We start from the raw sequence: 17,184 nt of genomic DNA on the forward strand, positions 1-17,184 counted from the left end.
CATTTCCCTTCCGGCTGGAGCATGATGAGAGTGTGTTTGTGTTAATGACATTGCTGTAGATCATTGTTCATTCCCCAAATTGACAATTCAGACAGTCCCTTTCCTAGTTAAATCTCCAGCACATCATTCCAATAGCAGGGGTCAGGATTTCTCTGGGGCATGGACATTTTTCAGGGGGTTGGTGCATGAACTCAGCCTTGCATTCCATCCTTGATGTTTCATGGACTAACAAGAGCAGCATAAAGAAAGAGCCGAGCCAATATCTCCCTGTCAGGGATGCAGGTGGCCACATCCCATCTGTCTGACCATTGCCATTGCAGGAGAGAAGGGTTCACTGGAGCTGAATGCCCTGGCTCAGACAAAACACATAAGGAGGTTTTGCTGTTCATGGATCTGTGCAAAGGAAATTGTGTCTCTGTGTTTTCCCCAGTGACTCCTACATCCCACCCCCAATATCTTCTACCCATCTGCACCGAATGACCAGGAGACAAGCTAAAAGGTCTTCAGAGGATGATTCCATGAGGTCCTAATTACGAGCAGTGATCAGTAATAAATGTTTGATTTTTGAGTAATTTTCATGAACCAATCCCTCCAAACTCACCAGGAGAGAATCTGGACTGCTGGAGTCTTTACTACTAGGTACTTGTAAATCATGATTTTCTTACTTTGACTAATTTCCACGAACCCATCTTTTCCAAAGCACCAAGTGAGAATGCACTTGCTTTTCTGGTGGATGATTCCATGGGAATTTTATCAAAAGACGGATGAGGAATGAATTTTCTTATTCCTAGTAATTTTCACGAACCGATTTTATTTGAAATCACCAGGAGCTAATTATCAAAGGATTTCCGAGGAGGAGTCCATATGTAATTGATTCCTAACATGGGTCAGTAAAGGGAGTCTCATTTTTAGTCATTTCCACCAAATCATGAACTGAGAGCTACCAAATCACAAGGAGCGAATCTGAAAGGCTTTTGGAGGATGATTCCATTTGTAATTGATTTATAGCAAGGATCAGTTATAACTTTCTCATTTTTAGCAATTTTCACCATAAATCTCTACCAAATGCCCAAGAGATCATAGAGTTGGTTTTTGGTGGATGGTGCCCTGAGAAATACATCAGGATACCTGATTACGAATGACTTTCTCATACTGAGTAATTTGCACGAACTCCTCTGTACCGTATGACGAGAAGTGAATCCTCGGAGTCACAGGCTCGTTCCTAAAGAAACAGGAGGACCCCACACAATCAGCCCTTGTCCACTTCCCTAATTAATTTCCTTAATTTTTGAAAGTCAGCCCTTTTGAAATCAAAAACCCTAGTCACAGATCTATTTTTGTTTATCCTTCCATTCAGTTTGAACTGAATTAGCTCAGGATTGCTCGAACCAAGGTTGTCCCCGACAACCATTTCTTCTGTGAGGTCCTCACTACTCACCAAAACCAAATCTAAAATGGCATCCCCTCTTGTTAGTTCAGCAACTACTTGATGAAGGAATCCATCAGCTATCACCTCTAGGAAAATCTGAGCCCTATTATTATTATTAGCACTCGTCCTCCAGTCTATATCTGGGAAGTTAAGATTTCCCATTATCCCACAGTTGCCATTAGTATTTACTTCATTAAAAACATTAAAGAGGGCTCTATCCATATCCAAATTAGATCCCGGCGGTCTATAGCACACCCCAAGCACTATCCCAGGGGAGGCTTTAGTAGTTTTCTTCCCCAAAGTGATTTTTGCCCAGACTCTGTCTTATCCATTCCATCGCTTCTTATTTCTTTACAATCTACCTCATCATTGATATACAATGCTACTCCACCACCTTTGCCTTTATTTCGGTCTTTCCTAAACAGCACATACCCTTCAATACCTGAACTCCAGTCATGACCACTATTCCACCGTGTTTCTGTTATCACTACAATATCTGGTTTCACTTCCTGCACCAGTAGCTCTAGTTCCTCCATTTTGTTACCTAGGCTCCTCGCATTGGTGTACGAACATCTTAATTTTTGCTGTTTGCCCTCAATCACATTCTTTACCCGATTAGGCATTGACATTCTACCGCCAGTATGACCTATTAGGCTGGTATCCACACTGCCTTTCCTCCTTATGTCCATTCTCCTACTCACAGCTGTATCCTTCATTACTTTGTTTTCTTCCGTCTCAATATTAAAATCCAGTGTGGAGATTACCTGGACATCTTCCAACCATCTCCCCCAAATTCCTCGTTTAAAGCTCTCTTAATCAGTTGTGCCAGCCTCCATCCGAGAAGTCTATTTCCTTCCCTACTCAGATGAAGTCCATCCGGAGAGAACAGTCTTCTGTCCATGAAGGCCTCCCTATGGCCATACATCCCAAAGCCCTCCTTACAGCACCACTGCCTGAGCCATCTCTTGATAGTCATAATCTTGTCACACCTTTGTTGCCCACCTCTAGGAACAGGCAGAAACCCACTGAAGATCACTTGAGCCTCAATTTCCTAAAGCTTCTTCCCAAGCCTGGCATAGACTTCCTTGATACATTCCAAAGAGAATCTGTCGGTATCATCTGTTCCCACATAAAGGAAGATCAGTGGATTCACAAACACACACACACCTCCTGGTGTTGGGAGGGGAAGAGGAGAAAGGACAAAAGATGCAAGAGAAGAAGAGAAAGGAGGGAGGGATGGAGGAAAAGGTGAAATAAAAAGGACTAACCCTCATGTCCCCAGTGATTCTAAGGGACAGAATTTAGGTGCGGAATAAAATTCTGCCTCCTTAAGCTTGTGTTTTCCACGCCTAGAATTCAACTGTGACCAGATGGATCCGACTGAAGAGGTTTCAGACCTGAGGAGGCTCTTACCTTCTCAACAGGGACGTCTGTTTTCTATCAATAAATCTATGAAAGGAAAGGAGAAAACTCTACAGAGGTTCCCCCTGGTGCTCACGTACGTGACCACTGATCCCCTCTCAGTCCTCACGGAGAGACCTCGAGAAGGAGACTCGCTGAAGTGAAGGCCACAGGGGTCGCCAAGGTTTCCCTGGCCCCTCCCCATCCTGCCTGGCTGATGTCAGCATCTGTCTGTGAGGTCACCACCTCCCCACCACCTTTGACCAATCGGCTGAGCTCCTGCAAAAGGCCTGTGTGATGTCACTGCCACCCCCTCCCTTGCCGTGCTCATGTCCTGTCGCTGGCCAGACACTCTGGAGGTTGGAGCTGCTCCCTGGGGATCGCCCCACTCAATGAGGGTTCGTTCTAGGAACAGGGCCAGATTGACTTTTTGTGGGCCTGGCACCAAACATATTTGTGGGCCCCCCTGGGGAATGAAGAGGCCGGGGCAAGAGCACAGCGGGCAGGGTGGATTTGATTTAAATCACTCGTCAGGAAGTCTCCATTTAATCATGGTTTTCTACATAGAAGTACATTCTTGTTGGTTGTTATAACCTTAATACACATTTTTCACAACTCAGAGCTCGATGTAGGTTTCACTTTTAGAAGGGAAACACTATACATTTTTAAACCGTGATTTATTTTGAAAACTTTTCAGATGAGTTTTACAGCTATGTCACAAAATGAATGAGTGTTTGGTTATTTCATTTACCAAAGGTAACTGAAGCAGAGATTTATGAAGTTACTGGGAGGTGATCTCTCTCCAATTCAACAGGTTAATCATCAATATTTGGAGGATTTTCTTGCCAGGCTGTGTTAGGAAGAGAACATCCCCAGACAGATATTTAAATTGCTTTATTTAACTAAAACAACAATGTGAAGTATTCTGGATATTTTTCTTCAACAGCAAACATAATAGTTTAACAAAAAGCATATGTCCCTCACTTCTCACGTTTATCTCCAGACTTCTTTTCCTTGTCCAGATCTATTCTGCCCCCAACAATCTTCTATTCATTGAACTTTTTGAAACTTTTCACTTTTAAAGAGAGGTAAGGGGTTGACCCTGTGTCCACATATTTGCAGAGGGACAATAGAGTTGAGGTCTGTTATTTCTCACCTCTCTATATTATTTATTTATTTAAAACATTTTTGCTGTTAAGAAGCACGTTACCTCTGGAGACACAAATCCACAGTCTGAGAACTGCAAAACTAAGCATCTCTGATGTACCTTAATTAAAACAATCTTTAGATACTTTTTCCTCAAAAATCCAATTTAAATTAAAAAAATCAGATTATTTGATTTTTTTAAAAAAGTTATTGATTTTCATCCATTGGGCATGGGAGGCGGGGGGAAGGATTGCTCCCCAGCTGGAGTGAGGCAGGGGACAGGGGCAAGATGTGCACAGTGTGACATGGGGGGAGGATTAGTCCCTGTTGACTGGAGCAAGGCAGGGTCTGAGGGCAAAAGTACAGTGGGGCAGGAGCTAGGATTGGTCCTTGATGCAAGAAAGGGGCCGGGGGTAAACTGCAAGCACAGCAGGTCTGGGGAGGGGGTAAACAGGATCCCCCCCACTCCTGCCCACATAGAGTGGGTACCTACCTTCTCCCTGGTTCTAGCCCGTTCTCTTCATCTCACTCTGCACTGAGCTGAGGGTGGGGGTGCACTGAGCACAGGGCTGGGTGTGAAGGAGAAAGCTGGGGGTTGGGGTGCAGTGTCTGAACAGGAGGTAGAATGAGGGAGGGAGCTCAGGGTTGGGGCAGGAGGTTGGGGGTGTGGAGCTCTTACCTGGGGCAACTCCCATTCGGTGAGAGGGGTGCAGGTTGGTATGTGGGGGGGAGGGTGCAAGAGTTCCAGTTTGGTGCTCAGGGTGGGGGTGGGGATGTGTGGGGGGGTGCAGGAGTCAGAACTGGGGACTGGGTGTGTGTGAGGGGGTGCAGGAGTCAGGGCAGGATGTGTGAGAGGTTGCAGGAGTCAGGGCTGGGGTGTGTAGGAGTCAGCGCAGAGGGCTGCGTGTGTGGGAGAGGGCTGCAGGGGTCAGGGCTCGGCAGGTGCGCTGGAGTTGTGGGGGTGCTCCCAGCCCCCTGCCCTGAGCGGTTCACAGGAGGGGTCTGGAGGGGGTATACCCCGATTCCACCCCCTTCCTCAAGGCCCTGTCCCTGCCTCTTCTCCATGTCCCCCTCTCTCTGCCCGGCACACCGCGGACCGGGGGCAGGGGGCGGAGGTGGGGCGACTCCGCAGCGAGCTGTAGGGCGAGGCGGGAGCTTGGCTGCCGGCGGCCTCGGAGCAGCAGGAATGAGCCCGGGGCACAGCCCCACCAAGCTTCTCCCCCGCAGCAGAGAGCGGGGGCGGAGAAGAGTGGCTGGGCCGGGGCCCCCCTACCCCAGACTCCCTCGCCCCCCCATCTCCAGCAGTCTGGCCGCCCCCCCTTTTTTTTTTTGCACTTGGGGCGACCCTGATTCGGGTGTGCCTGGGCCCACCCCGTGCGCACGCCTCTGAAGCTAGCATTATTGTGTGATCCTTGAGAACCCCAGAGCTGTGCTGTCCCTGAGCAGTGAGAGCAGAAATTGTGCTTTTTCACACTGCTTGTGAACACACGGGGGTCCAGCTAGCCGGCTTTCAGCTCCCCCACTATAAAAAGTGATCCAGCCCCTCCTGTACCAGAAACCCAGGGTCTTGAAGGGACGGGTCAGCGCGGAGAATTCAGGGCTTGCCAACAGGGGGATACTCAGCAAAATGAATTTTGATTAGTAGAAGGTGTGACTTGAACGTGGATTAGTTAAATGGCATCGAACCCCTCACTAACCCCATCAAAGAACTGACCTTACATAGCGCATCAGAGCTCAAAGCTATTTCTTTATGGTTTTTGGGAGAAAGCTACATATTCCACAGTCCACACCCCTCTTCAAATGAGAGTTTTGGGAAGATTGCAGAGAGGTTCCCTGTACCTCTCTGGTGACTTGGCTTCTGGATTCTCCTGGTCTTTACCTTCTCCTGCTCCTGCAGTGTTGATTTTCTCTCCTTCACCATCCTGCAGCCTCCTCCTTCTCTTCCTGTTGAAATAGCAGCAGCAGTTGCTCTGGTATCTTAGACCTCGTCTACTTCCTGGAACAGTGGGGGCCTATCCCCATTGGCCTATATACAGCCCCACTGTCTAACTCAGAGGTGGCTGCATCTTAGTACCAAGACACCAGGGGTCACGGCGCCAGTGGAGATGGTACACACAGGCCACTGCCCCATGTGGCCACCAGACGTCAGGCTGTGCCCTGTGTTAGCTGGCTACGACACTTTACTGCCCCAAGACGTGAGGTACACACAGGCTACACATGAGGTACACAAAACCTGTTCTCAAAATGGGCACCAGGGGTCACTGCAGCACTGGCCGGGGGGACACATGCAGGGCACTGCCTCACGTGGCCACCAGGAGTCACTGCTGCAATGGTGGTGGTGGGGGAATGATAAACAGGCCACGGCCTGAAGTGGCCACTACCACAACGGTGTGTGTGTCTGTCTGTTGTGGGAGGGAGATACCAAGAGGGCACTGCCACACCAGGCCACCACGGGGAGGTCACTGCTCCAATTAGTAGTGCCTCAACTGGCCAACAGGGGGCACTACCTCAGATGTGGGAGTGCGGGGAGAGAAGAGGAAATCAAAGGCCACTGCCTCACTTAGCCACCAGCAGTCACTACCCAAATAGGGGATGTCATAAAAATAAAGGGAAGGGTAAAACTCCTTTAAAATCCCTCCTGGCCAGAGGAAAAATCCTCTCACCTGTAAAGGGTTAAGAAGCTAAAAGTAACCTCACTGGCACCTGACTAAAATGACCAATGAGGAGACAAGAGACTTTCAAAAGCTGGGAGGAGGGAGAGAAACAAAGGGTCTGTGTCTGTCTGTATGCTGCTTTTGCCAGGGACAGAACAGGAATGGAGTCTTAGAACTTTTAGTAAGTAATCTAGCTAGGTATGTGTTAGATTATGATTTCTTTAAATGGCTGAGAAAAGAACTGTGCTGAATAGAATGACTATTCCTGTCTGCCATGATGAAGTGAGCTGTAGCTTATGCTCAAATAAATTGGTTAGTCTCTAAGGTGCCACAAGTACTCCTTTTCTTTTTGCGAATACAGACTAACACGGCTGTTATTCCTGTCTGTGTGTCTTTTTTGTAACTTAAGGTTTTGCCTAGAGGGATTCTCTATGTTTTGAATCTAATCACCCTGTAAGGTATCTACCATCCTGATTTTACAGAGGTGATTCCTTTACTTCTATTAAAAGTCTTCTTGTAAGAAAACTGAATGCTTTTTCATTGTTCTAAGATCCAAGGGTTTGGGTCTGTGGTCACCTATGCAAATTGGTGAGGATTTTTACCAAACCTTCCCCAGGAAGTGGGGTGCAAGGGTTGGGAGGATTTTGGGGGGAAAGACGTGTCCAAACTACATTTCCCAGTAAACCCAGTTAAAGTTTGGTGGTGGCAGTGGAAATCCAAGGGCAAAGGGTAAAATTAATTTGTACCTTGGGGAAGTTTTAACCTAAGCTAGTAAAAGTAAGCTTAGGAGGTTTTCATGCAGGTCCCCACATCTGTACCCTAGAGTTCAGAGTGGGGAAGGAACCTTGACAGGGGAGACAAACACACACACACAGGGCACTGCCCCATTTGGGGGATATATAGAGGGTATTGCCCCACGTGGATGCCAGGGATTAGTGCCTGCCATAGCTGGCCACAGAGGGGGTGGGGGGCTACACACAGGGAACTGCCCCACTTGACCACCAGTGCACATCCCTAGTCGGGGAGTGATGTGCACCAGGAACAGGGCTCACTGCCACAAGGAGGTTGGAAGATACCCAGGGTACTACCTAACACGGCCACCCAGGCACCCTGCCACCTTGGGGGAGGTGAAGAACACACTTAGAGCACTGACTCATCTGGCTACCAGTGGTGCCTAGCCAGCAGGGGTCACTATCACAGTGCTGGGGGGGAGATACACATAGGGCACTATCCCACCTGGCCAGCAGGGGTCAGTGCCCCAACAAGAGAGATATTCCCCATGCACTGCCCCACCTGGTCACCAGGGGGCCCCGCACCCTGACACCGACCCACGCATACCCCCGGTGAGCACGTGTGTGCCTGTGTGTTACTCTGCACTTTAAGGAATGAGGCAAAGGCTAATTTTATTTAAATTTCTGATGAAGAAAGCTCTGAGTTGCAACCCTCACCTTGCTGAACACCTGCCCATAGCCAGAGCAGTGTCTCCGATGACAGTAGAGACCCCAGAACACAGAGACCCAAAGGGGAAGCAGCTTTTAGGGGAAGCAATGACAGACTCTGGGGAGGGGTTCTGGGGAAGCAGAGAAAGACCAACTAACTGCAGAGGGGAAAATCATAATCTCTCAGGGAGAAAGAACTGACTCCGTGAGGACATCACACCAACTCCAGCCAGGCTGGGATACCAGCAATTCGGGGCTGGAGCAGCTCCAGCTAGAGGCTGGGCGGAGGCAGGGGACCTCAGTCTCTCTGCCGAGCAGGCTGCTTTGGGTGCAAGGAGGGACAAGGAGCCCCCCCGGCCAGGGTCTTGCTGCCCAAGGAGGGGGAGATCTGGGGCAGTCTTTGGAGGAGCTGGTTCAGCAGCCGTGAGCCCGCTGGCTTGTCCAGGCCTGAGCTCTCCAGCAGCACCCTGTGCACAGGTGTACACACGGGATGGAGGCACCAGTGTAACGCTACAGGGCCTGACTCTGCTGAGTGCTGCCTGCAAGAGACGGGGCAGAGACCAGGGCAGATGAGGGCAGGAGATGACAGGGCCAGCACCCATGAGCTGAACCCATCACACCTCTGGCCCGTGACGTCACCACCCGTCCCTGCAGCTCTCCATCTGTCCCGCTGTCCATCCAACCCTAAAGCCCCCCATCCGCCCCCACTGTATGCAACATACAGCCCTTCATCCATCTGCCTCACACACTCATCTATCTCCTCATGCATCCTGCCGGCCCTCTGGGTGTCCGTGCAGTGCCCAGCACAAGGAGGTGTGGACAGGGCCTGATTAACCTTCTGTGAGCCTGGCGCCAAACGTATTTGTGGGTCCCCATGGGGCAATGGGGCATGGCACAAGGGGGGGTTGATCACCAGAGCGATGGGCAAGCCAGGGGTAAGGCATGGGGGGGCGGGGGGAGGGAGACACAGCTCCAGTCTGCTCAGCCCCAGACAGGGGCACTGTTTGCAAACCCGCAGCCACCAGACACATACTGGCCCACCCAGCCCTGCGCTGCCAGCGTGCTCTGTCATACCATCCCCCTGCCCATTGCTCCCCACCCTCTTATGCCCAGCAACTCCCATGCCCAGTGCCCCCTCACCCAGAGATCTGGCCTACAGACCCCTATGCCCAGCACCCCTTCCACAGCCCCCCCCACACAACTGCCCAGCACCCCATATTCCTGAGGGAATTCAGCACCAAAAAATTAAAAATTCTGTGCACTATTTTAAAATTCTGCAAATGTTATTTGTCAATAAATGAATGTGGAAGCTCCGGCCTGGCAGTGGGGAGCAGAGGCCACTGGCTGCGTGGAGGTGGGAGATCACCCTGCAGCTTTCCCCCTCCCCTCCCGGGATAGGGACTCGGCTGTGAGGTTGCACCCGACCCTGATACAGTGTAAGGGACAAACCTGCCCCAGAAACACTCTTGGGCACTGCCCCTCTGTGCCAGGTGTGGGCAGACAGGCTCAGCCTGATAGGATCAAAGTATGGAGGGGCTCAGTGTGAGGGGATCCGGGTGGGGTAAGAGGCTTCTGTGTGGAGCAGTCGGGGTGCAGGCGGCTCACTGCGGGATCTGGATGCACAGGGGCTTGTTGGGGGGCTCCAGGTGCAGGGGAGGTGGGGGCTTGTCAGGGTGAGGGTTTGATGGGCCTGCTTAATGGGGAGCCTCAGCTGCTGCCAAGGGGATGCTGCATGCCGGGCCCCCACTTCCCCCTGCCCCCGCTTCCTCTATCCCCTTCTCTTCCCCACCCCGTGCTCCTTCCCTATTGCCCCAGCCCTCCTCATCCCACCCCCTTCCTTCCCTACGGCTTATTGCCCCCCGCTCTCCCCACCCCGCCCTGCCCCAGCACACGCACTCACTCCTGTACAGAGAACAGGATGGCTCCTCCCAGCACGCAGACAGGGAGCCCGACAGGCACTAGGACCCAAAAGGCAGCGTCCACCTGCAAAGTCAGCAGAACTGAGAGCTGGGGGTGGCTCTCTTTCCAACAGAGCTCCTACAGCCAATCAATCAGCACTGAACAAATATCGCACAACTAACACCTTCCAGGCCAGATTTTAGCAGAGAGTCTCTAACCCTCACTGTGGGGAGCTTCCCCCCCAGCCCTGAGCAGAATATCGCTGCCAGCCTCCAGCTCAGGGTTGAGCCTTCACTTCCTCCCATGTAGCTCTCAGAGAAAAAGCTCCTTCAGTTCCCTGAAGGGGAAAATCCACAAACAAACCTTCCCTTTGCTCTCACACCCCTAGGGGCCCAGGCCAGCCAAGTATCCATCTCAGCCCAGGCAGGGGTAGGAGTTCCCGCTGCTCCCTGTTGACAAACACTGACCTTGCGCTGCCCGGGGGGGGGGGGCTGGGGGAGCTGCCCCATTTTCCACATGTACGTCCTGCTTCTGGGAAGGAAGAACTACGGCCCTAGTGTTAACTCCCTGCTGCACCGTGCTCTGCACAAGGCCAGAGCCTCACCGGGCCGGAGCCTCCTTTGTCAGCCACTTGCGAGAGGAGCAGGCTCGCTTCTACAAGACTTGGGGAGTTCGGAGAGACGGGGCAGAGGACGACGTCTAGCGACACCAGTGGGAGCCGCATGCCCTGAGCTAAGAGAGCTAGTGCCCGACAAAAGAGCCTTTGCCGTAGAGCTTCCACCACCCGCGGCGGAGAGGAGCCAGCAGTGGCGGGGGGGGGGGCAGGGGGCGGAGAGGAGCCCCGGGCCTGGCTGGCCAAAAGGAGCGAGCAGTGGGCGAGAGGGGAGAGGAGCTAGTGGGTAGTGGGGCCTCAGGGCACATGGCAAGTGGAGGGGGCCAGGCCGGGACTCCTGAGCGTGGGCCCGGTGCCACAGTGCCATGGCACTGTTCTAAACCCAGTACTGAGCGTGGACCCCGAGCGAGGCTTTTGGGTGATGCAGTAATGGAGCCAGGGATGATAAGGGGGATTCTAGGCATCTCTAATCCCAGCCCCACTTCTCCTGTGCCCAAAGCCATGACCACGAATCCACCCCTCTCCGTCTCAGACCCCACAGCCCCAAAGACATGACTGGCCACTCACGCTGTGACCCAGTTACGCCAATGAAGTCTCCCCAAACTCTCTAGGAAGATACGGGGTGGGAGGGGGAAGCCATTTAGCCCACCAGGGCAGAGACCATGGCCATAGGCAGATAGACCCAGCCTAGCCCAGAGGAGACTGGGGGAGGGGGGAGCAGAGGAAGAGGATTCAGGCAACTGAACATAAGTGTCCATGAAAGGAGAGAGAGAGTTTGAGTGGGAGTTGGCCAACACATTAGAGAAGACAGAGAGAGAGAGAGAGAAACCTAGGAGGAAGGAAAGAAACTCAGAACAGGGAGTCACCCTCATGGATTCAACCTTCTCCTGGGGAGCACACCCCACTCCTGGCCAGAGAGAATCATCCCCCGCAAATGGCAACATCATCTCCCTTGAAGCCACAGCTAGGCAGGAAACCCACACCCAGCTAACGGGAAGTCCCTGCTTGGAGCCAGGGGGGCTGTGACCAGAGCCCTCCCCAAACCAGACACTTACCTCACTGACAGCGACAGCTGCTTTGCTCCCAGCTGGACAGGTCTTGCCTGGCATCAACAGGATTCACGCTGTCACTGCTCTCGCTCACTTTCCATCTCACCTCGGGGCTGGACTCTGTCCTCATGACTTCTTTCCCCTTGGTATCAAACACAACACAAGAGGGAAAGAAAAAGCAATGGTGGCGAGGCTCCTCTTCTCGCTCCTCCCGCACCCCAGAGCTCTGGCTTCAACCCTCCTCCCATTATGCCATCACAGATACAATTAGAAATCGCCCCTCTGCACCTGCACCCAAAGGAGTCACTCTGCACAGGACACGATTGTCTCTTCCCCTGCCCTCCATACCACGCGCAGCTCACGGCCTCTGAAGAAAACTAACCTGGGAAGAGCTGAGGAAGAGAGTGCCGTTACCGCTGACTCACACCCAGTGTGGGAAAGGCAGAAAGCTCAGGACTGTTCATCTCTGCTTTCCAGGATGTCCAGCCTGCTCAGCTCCACTTCTTCCAGCTTCTCCTCTGCCTGGGGCTCCTGGGCGACTCATCTGCAAGCGCAGGAAATAACCGATGAGCGAGGCAGCCCTGCCCACAGCTCTACTGGTGCGCCAGAGCTCGGCCGCCCTCCGTCTCCCACATGCTCTAGAGCAGCCCCACGCAATGAAAAGAGACAGAGCCAACGGGCTGCGTGGCCAGTCACCCAACCTCCTCCATTGTCGCCTCCAGGACCCGCTATGATTCTCTTCCCTCCTGCTAGATGGTGCAGGCTCTCAAGACCAAGCCTGTGGGGATCAATGCGCACTTCTCCTGCCCATGGCCTGTGGTAGGACGGAGTAAAAAGAGAGAGAGGGTGAGCTGGACAGGTCTTGCCTGGCATCAAGACACACAGACACAATTCTTTTCCCTTGGTGCCAAACACAACGCACCTGCACCCAAAATAGTCACTCTGCACAGGAGACTCTTGTACCTTCCACTGGTCTTAACCCCGCAGAGCCCCGGGCCCAGCTAGGATGCACGTTATTATTCTTAAGTACTGGGGCGCTCGTCCTCTCCTTCCTATCCCTCTTGGACTCCATCTGTGAGAGAGGACAGGGAAGTGTTACAGACACAGACACCCTCCCCCAGCTCTCTGCACCCTGGGCTCACACCTGGTTGTCTCCCCAATCCTTGGCATTGTCCAGCATGTCTCCCTCCACAGAAGTCACCTGGCCTCGTCTTAGACGCCATCTTCATATCGCTCTTCTCCTTCCCACGCCCCATTGCAGACACCACATCGCATCCACAGGGCTCCCAAACCATGTCACCTTCGGCCAAAAACCACACCCCACCCTGAGGGAGCAAAGAGTCTTTGTGAGCCCAGCACAAACCAGACAGGAAAAGATTCACACTCACACCCAGCCCAGCCACATTGGGAGCTTGCCCCCCCCTTCCCCGCCACAGGGCCACGGAGCTCATGGATGGAGAAGTTTGGTGGGCTGTGGGGGCCCCTGAAGGACTAGCTCAGCGTGTGAATGAGTGACCAGGATATATGTGGGGGGCGGACTGTGGGGTTGAGGTGTCCAGGAGGACCCAAGGGAAGGGAATAGGGGGATTCAAGGTAGAGGAGGGAAGGGTTACCAAGGTGCACTGTGGGAATAGGGGATTTAGAGACCCCAGAGGGGACGGGTTGGGGGCGTGTTTGAGGGCCCCACGGTGGCTGAAAAGGGGAACCCGGCAGGTTGGGGGGTAGTCGAGACTGGCGATGAGGAACCTGGCACATTGGGGATGGACTGCGGGAGGGGGTGACGGGAAAGTGGGGGCCAGCAATGGGGAAAGGGGTGGGAGTCAGTTGGGGGCAGGATGCTGAGGACGGGGGAGGAGGTTGGGGGTGGCAGCACATTTCGGGGGATGCTGGGGGCCGAGGGATGAGGAAAAGGGTTGGGGTGAACTAGGGGGGAGTTCGGGGAGTGGGGTCTGAGGGATCCCCTGGATGGAGGACGGGGCTGGGGTGGATGGGGGGATGGAGGGGCCCATGGGGGGGCTGGAGAGGATGTCGAGGGCCAATGGCTGAGGAGGGTGTGGGGGGGACTATGGGAGGTGTTGGGGGGGGGCTGAGGGAGCACATGGGTGGGGGAGGGATCAGGGGGCGCAGACTCAGACTGGGGCAGGGCAGGGTCAGGGCCGGGCTGCTTGTGGCACACGGGCGACACGTGGCTGAGGACGGGAGAGGGACCCGCTCCGCCCACCTCTCCCTCCGCCCGCCCCTTGGGGGCCTCTGACCTTCTCCAAATGGCGTCCTGAGAGCAGCCCTCACTTCCTGTGGCCGCAACTTCCGGACATGTCACATGTCCTGTGAGCCCCCGTGTCTCCATTCTTCCAGGGCTAGCCCGCACCAGGTGAACAGAGCCATTTACAACCCAGTGTCCCAGTCAGTGGGAGCCATCAAGCTTCCAAACCATCATCAACGGCCCACACTGTCCATAATTACAACAGGACTTCAGAGTCATACTTCATATTTCTAGCTTCAGACACAAGAATGACACGTGTACAAGAATGATACAGATAGGATGACCACACTCAGGAGATGATAAGCCTTGTAATGAGACCTTACCAGAGACTTTTTTGCATAAAGCATAATCCAGTTACATCATATTCACACTTATAAGCATATTTCCATAGACCATATAGACTGCAGAGGTGTGGGGGGAGCCCAGGGCTGAGATAGCAGGTCATGCGGGTTGGGAGTGAGGGGCACCGGCAGAGCGGCGAGTGGGGAGCTCAGGGCTGGGACAGCGGGGGCTGCGGGTCGGGAGTGAGGGGCACCGGCAGAGCGGCGAGTGGGGAGCTCAGGGCTGGGACAGCGGGGGCTGCGGGTCGGGAGTGAGGGGCACCAGCAGAGCGGCAAGTGGGGAGCTCAGGGCGGGGATATCCGGGGGTGCGGGTCAGGACAGGCAGTTTTGAGCAGAGTGTTCAGAGCTGCCCTGTATCTGCCCTTTCTCTGGAGAATCCCTGCGCCCAGAATGCACCAGACCCTGGTCTGAACGCTTCCCCTGCGGGCTGAGCTGGTTTTGTTCACTGGGATCCTGTTGGATGGGCGGGGGGGAAGTGACAGTCCCACCCCAGAGCCGACACCCACCTGTCACCCAGCACCCTCGGCCCCAGCTCCACCAGCCTGGTCAGACAGGTTCGTCCTCCCTGTCTGGGGAAGAGAAACCAATGACTTGCCAAGGAGCTATGGGCATGTGTGTGTGTGTGGGTGTGTCCGTCCGTCCGTCCCTCCGTCCGTCCCCCCAGCGCTCAGCGGCACAGGTCAGCCGGGGAGCTGGGCCCTGCCGTGCTCTCAGGGCATCTACACTGCAGCCGGGGGCTGCTCCCCAGCAGGGTCTGTTGGAGCTCAGGCACTGACGGGGCGGCAGCAGCAGCCGTGTGGGGGGTTAGGCTAGTGACCCGGGGCCGTCTCATGGTGTCGGCTGGGTTCATGCTCAGGCGACTAGCCCCAGCCACCGGCCGAGCCGCCACGGCCACGCTGCTGCTCTTAGCACACTAGCTTGGGCGGCAGCTGCTGGCTGGCTGGACCCTGGGGGTGGAGCCGGCATGCAGGGAAACCCCCTGGCCTGGGGATTCCTTGCCAGGATTCCTGGGAGCTGCCCATCCCTGTGGCTCGTGTGGCTGCCTCCCAGGCCCAGCAATGGCCCTGGAGGGCGACTCGGGCCACCTGGGGGAGAGGTGACCCAGGCAGGGGGCGAACGCGGGGTCTGACTTACGGATAAAATTGGTTTCAGTTAAGCAGCCGTGTTAGTCTGTATTCACAAAAAGAACAGGAGGACTTGTGGCACCTTAGAGACTAACCCATTTATTTGAGCAGAAGCTTTCGTGAGCTACAGTTCACTTCATTGGATGCATAAAGTGGAAAATGCAGTGAGGATGTTTTATACACACAGACCATGAAAAAATGGGTGTTTATCACGTCAAAAGGTTTTCTCTCCCCCCACCCCACTCTCCTGTTGGTAATAGCTTATGTAAAGTGATCACTCTCCTTACAACGTGTATGATAATCAAGGTGGGCCATTTCCAGCACAAATCCAGGGTTTAACAAGAACGTCTGAGGAACAGTGGGGGGGGGGGTAGGAAAAAACAAGGGGAAATAGGTTACCTTGCATCATGACTTAGCCACTCCCAGTCTCTATTCAAGCCTAAGCCACAGGGCCTAATAACATCAGCCACACTATCAGAGGCTCGTTCACCTGCACATCTACAAATGTGATATATGCCATCATGTGCCAGCAATGCCCCTCTGCCATGTACATTGGCCAAACCGGACAGTCTCTACATAAAAGAATCAATGGACACAAATCAGATGTCAAGAATTATAACATTCAAAAACCAGTCGGAGAACACTTCAGTCTCTCTGGTCATTCGATTACAGACCTAAAAGTGGCAAATCTTCAACAAAAAAACTTCAAAAACAGACTCCAACGAAAGGCTGCTGAATTGGAATTAATTTGCAAACTGGATACAATTACCTTAGGCTTGAATAAAGACTGGGAGTGGTTAAGTCATTATGCAAGGTAACCTATTTCCCCTTGTTTTTTCCTACCCCCCCCCCCCGCCACTGTTCCTCAGACGTTCTTGTTAAACCCTGGATTTGTGCTGGAAATGGCCCACCTTGATTATCATACATGTTGTAAGGAGAGTGATCACTTTAGATAAGCTATTACCAGCAGGAGAGTGGGGTGGGGGGAGAGAAAACCTTTTGAAGTGATAAACACCCATTTTTTCATGGTCTGTGTGTATAAAACATCCTCACTGCATTTTCCACTTTATGCATCTGATGAAATGAGCTGTAGCTCACGAAAGCTTATGCTCAAATAAATGGGTTAGCCTCTAAGGTGCCACAAGTCCTCCTTTTCTTTTTGTGGATAAAATTGGTCTCCTCTGTCTGTGGTGCTCGGCGGCCTGGGTCAGTGCCGGCACCTCCCAGTGACAGGTTGGGACGGGAAGGGGGGGTTAGAATTTCCCTCCAAAGCTATTTTAGGGTCTGATCCTACAAGCCTCCCACGTACCCAGTGCAGGATGGCTCCAGACTCCTCACCCAGTCCAGTGTTGGTGTGTACAGCAGAGAACTGGAAGCAGCAAACTGGGGGGTCGTATAAAGAGACTAGAAATACAATTTACTTCTGAAAGGAGAAGAAAAGACGACATTACCGAGCTGTGTAATGGGGCAACCTGACCCTCAGAGACTGCGAAGGGAAATCTCAGGGGCTCTGCTCACCTGGCCCCAGGGCTGTGTCCTCAAGACAGGCCTGTGGGAGAAGGGAAATCGCCAGAGAGAGGAGTGGGGCCCAGTGTGGATTTTTGGGCTGTGGCAGGGAATTTAGGTCCTGAGACTGGAGCCATAAAGAGGGAGGGGGTGAAGGCTCCTTTCTGCTTTCAGGCTGAAGGAATCCTGGGTTGGTCAGTCTGTCCAGGGGGGGGTCACATTGCTCACAGGCAAAGAGAGGAGGAGAACTGCCCCCAGAAGGACACATGCAGATCCTGGAGAAAGGATTTAGGTGTCATAATGGACATACAACTCAGCA

At 53.3% G+C, this 17,184-nt stretch overlaps 1 long non-coding RNA gene across 2 annotated transcripts in view; it reads right to left on the reverse strand.

Annotated features, from left to right (window-relative positions):
- The window catches only part of LOC141999978 (uncharacterized), a 695,529-nt gene extending 682,495 nt beyond the window's left edge, over window positions 1–13,034 (reverse strand). Inside the window, exons 1-4 of one of the 2 annotated variants that reach the window (XR_012642140.1) lie at window positions 12,775–13,034; window positions 12,013–12,444; window positions 11,637–11,772; window positions 5,589–5,920 (exon numbers count right to left, since the gene is read on the reverse strand). This is a non-coding gene — a long non-coding RNA (uncharacterized LOC141999978). Of the gene's footprint in view, window positions 1–5,588; window positions 5,921–11,636; window positions 11,773–12,012; window positions 12,445–12,774 lie in introns of those variants that run through there. The other variant, XR_012642141.1, reaches the window with a different exon arrangement.
- Window positions 13,035–17,184: the final 4,150 nt, after the last annotated feature.

This window comes from Natator depressus, chromosome 16 (genome assembly GCF_965152275.1).
Source record: "Natator depressus isolate rNatDep1 chromosome 16, rNatDep2.hap1, whole genome shotgun sequence".
In the NCBI taxonomy this organism is placed as follows: Eukaryota; Metazoa; Chordata; order Testudines; family Cheloniidae; genus Natator; species Natator depressus.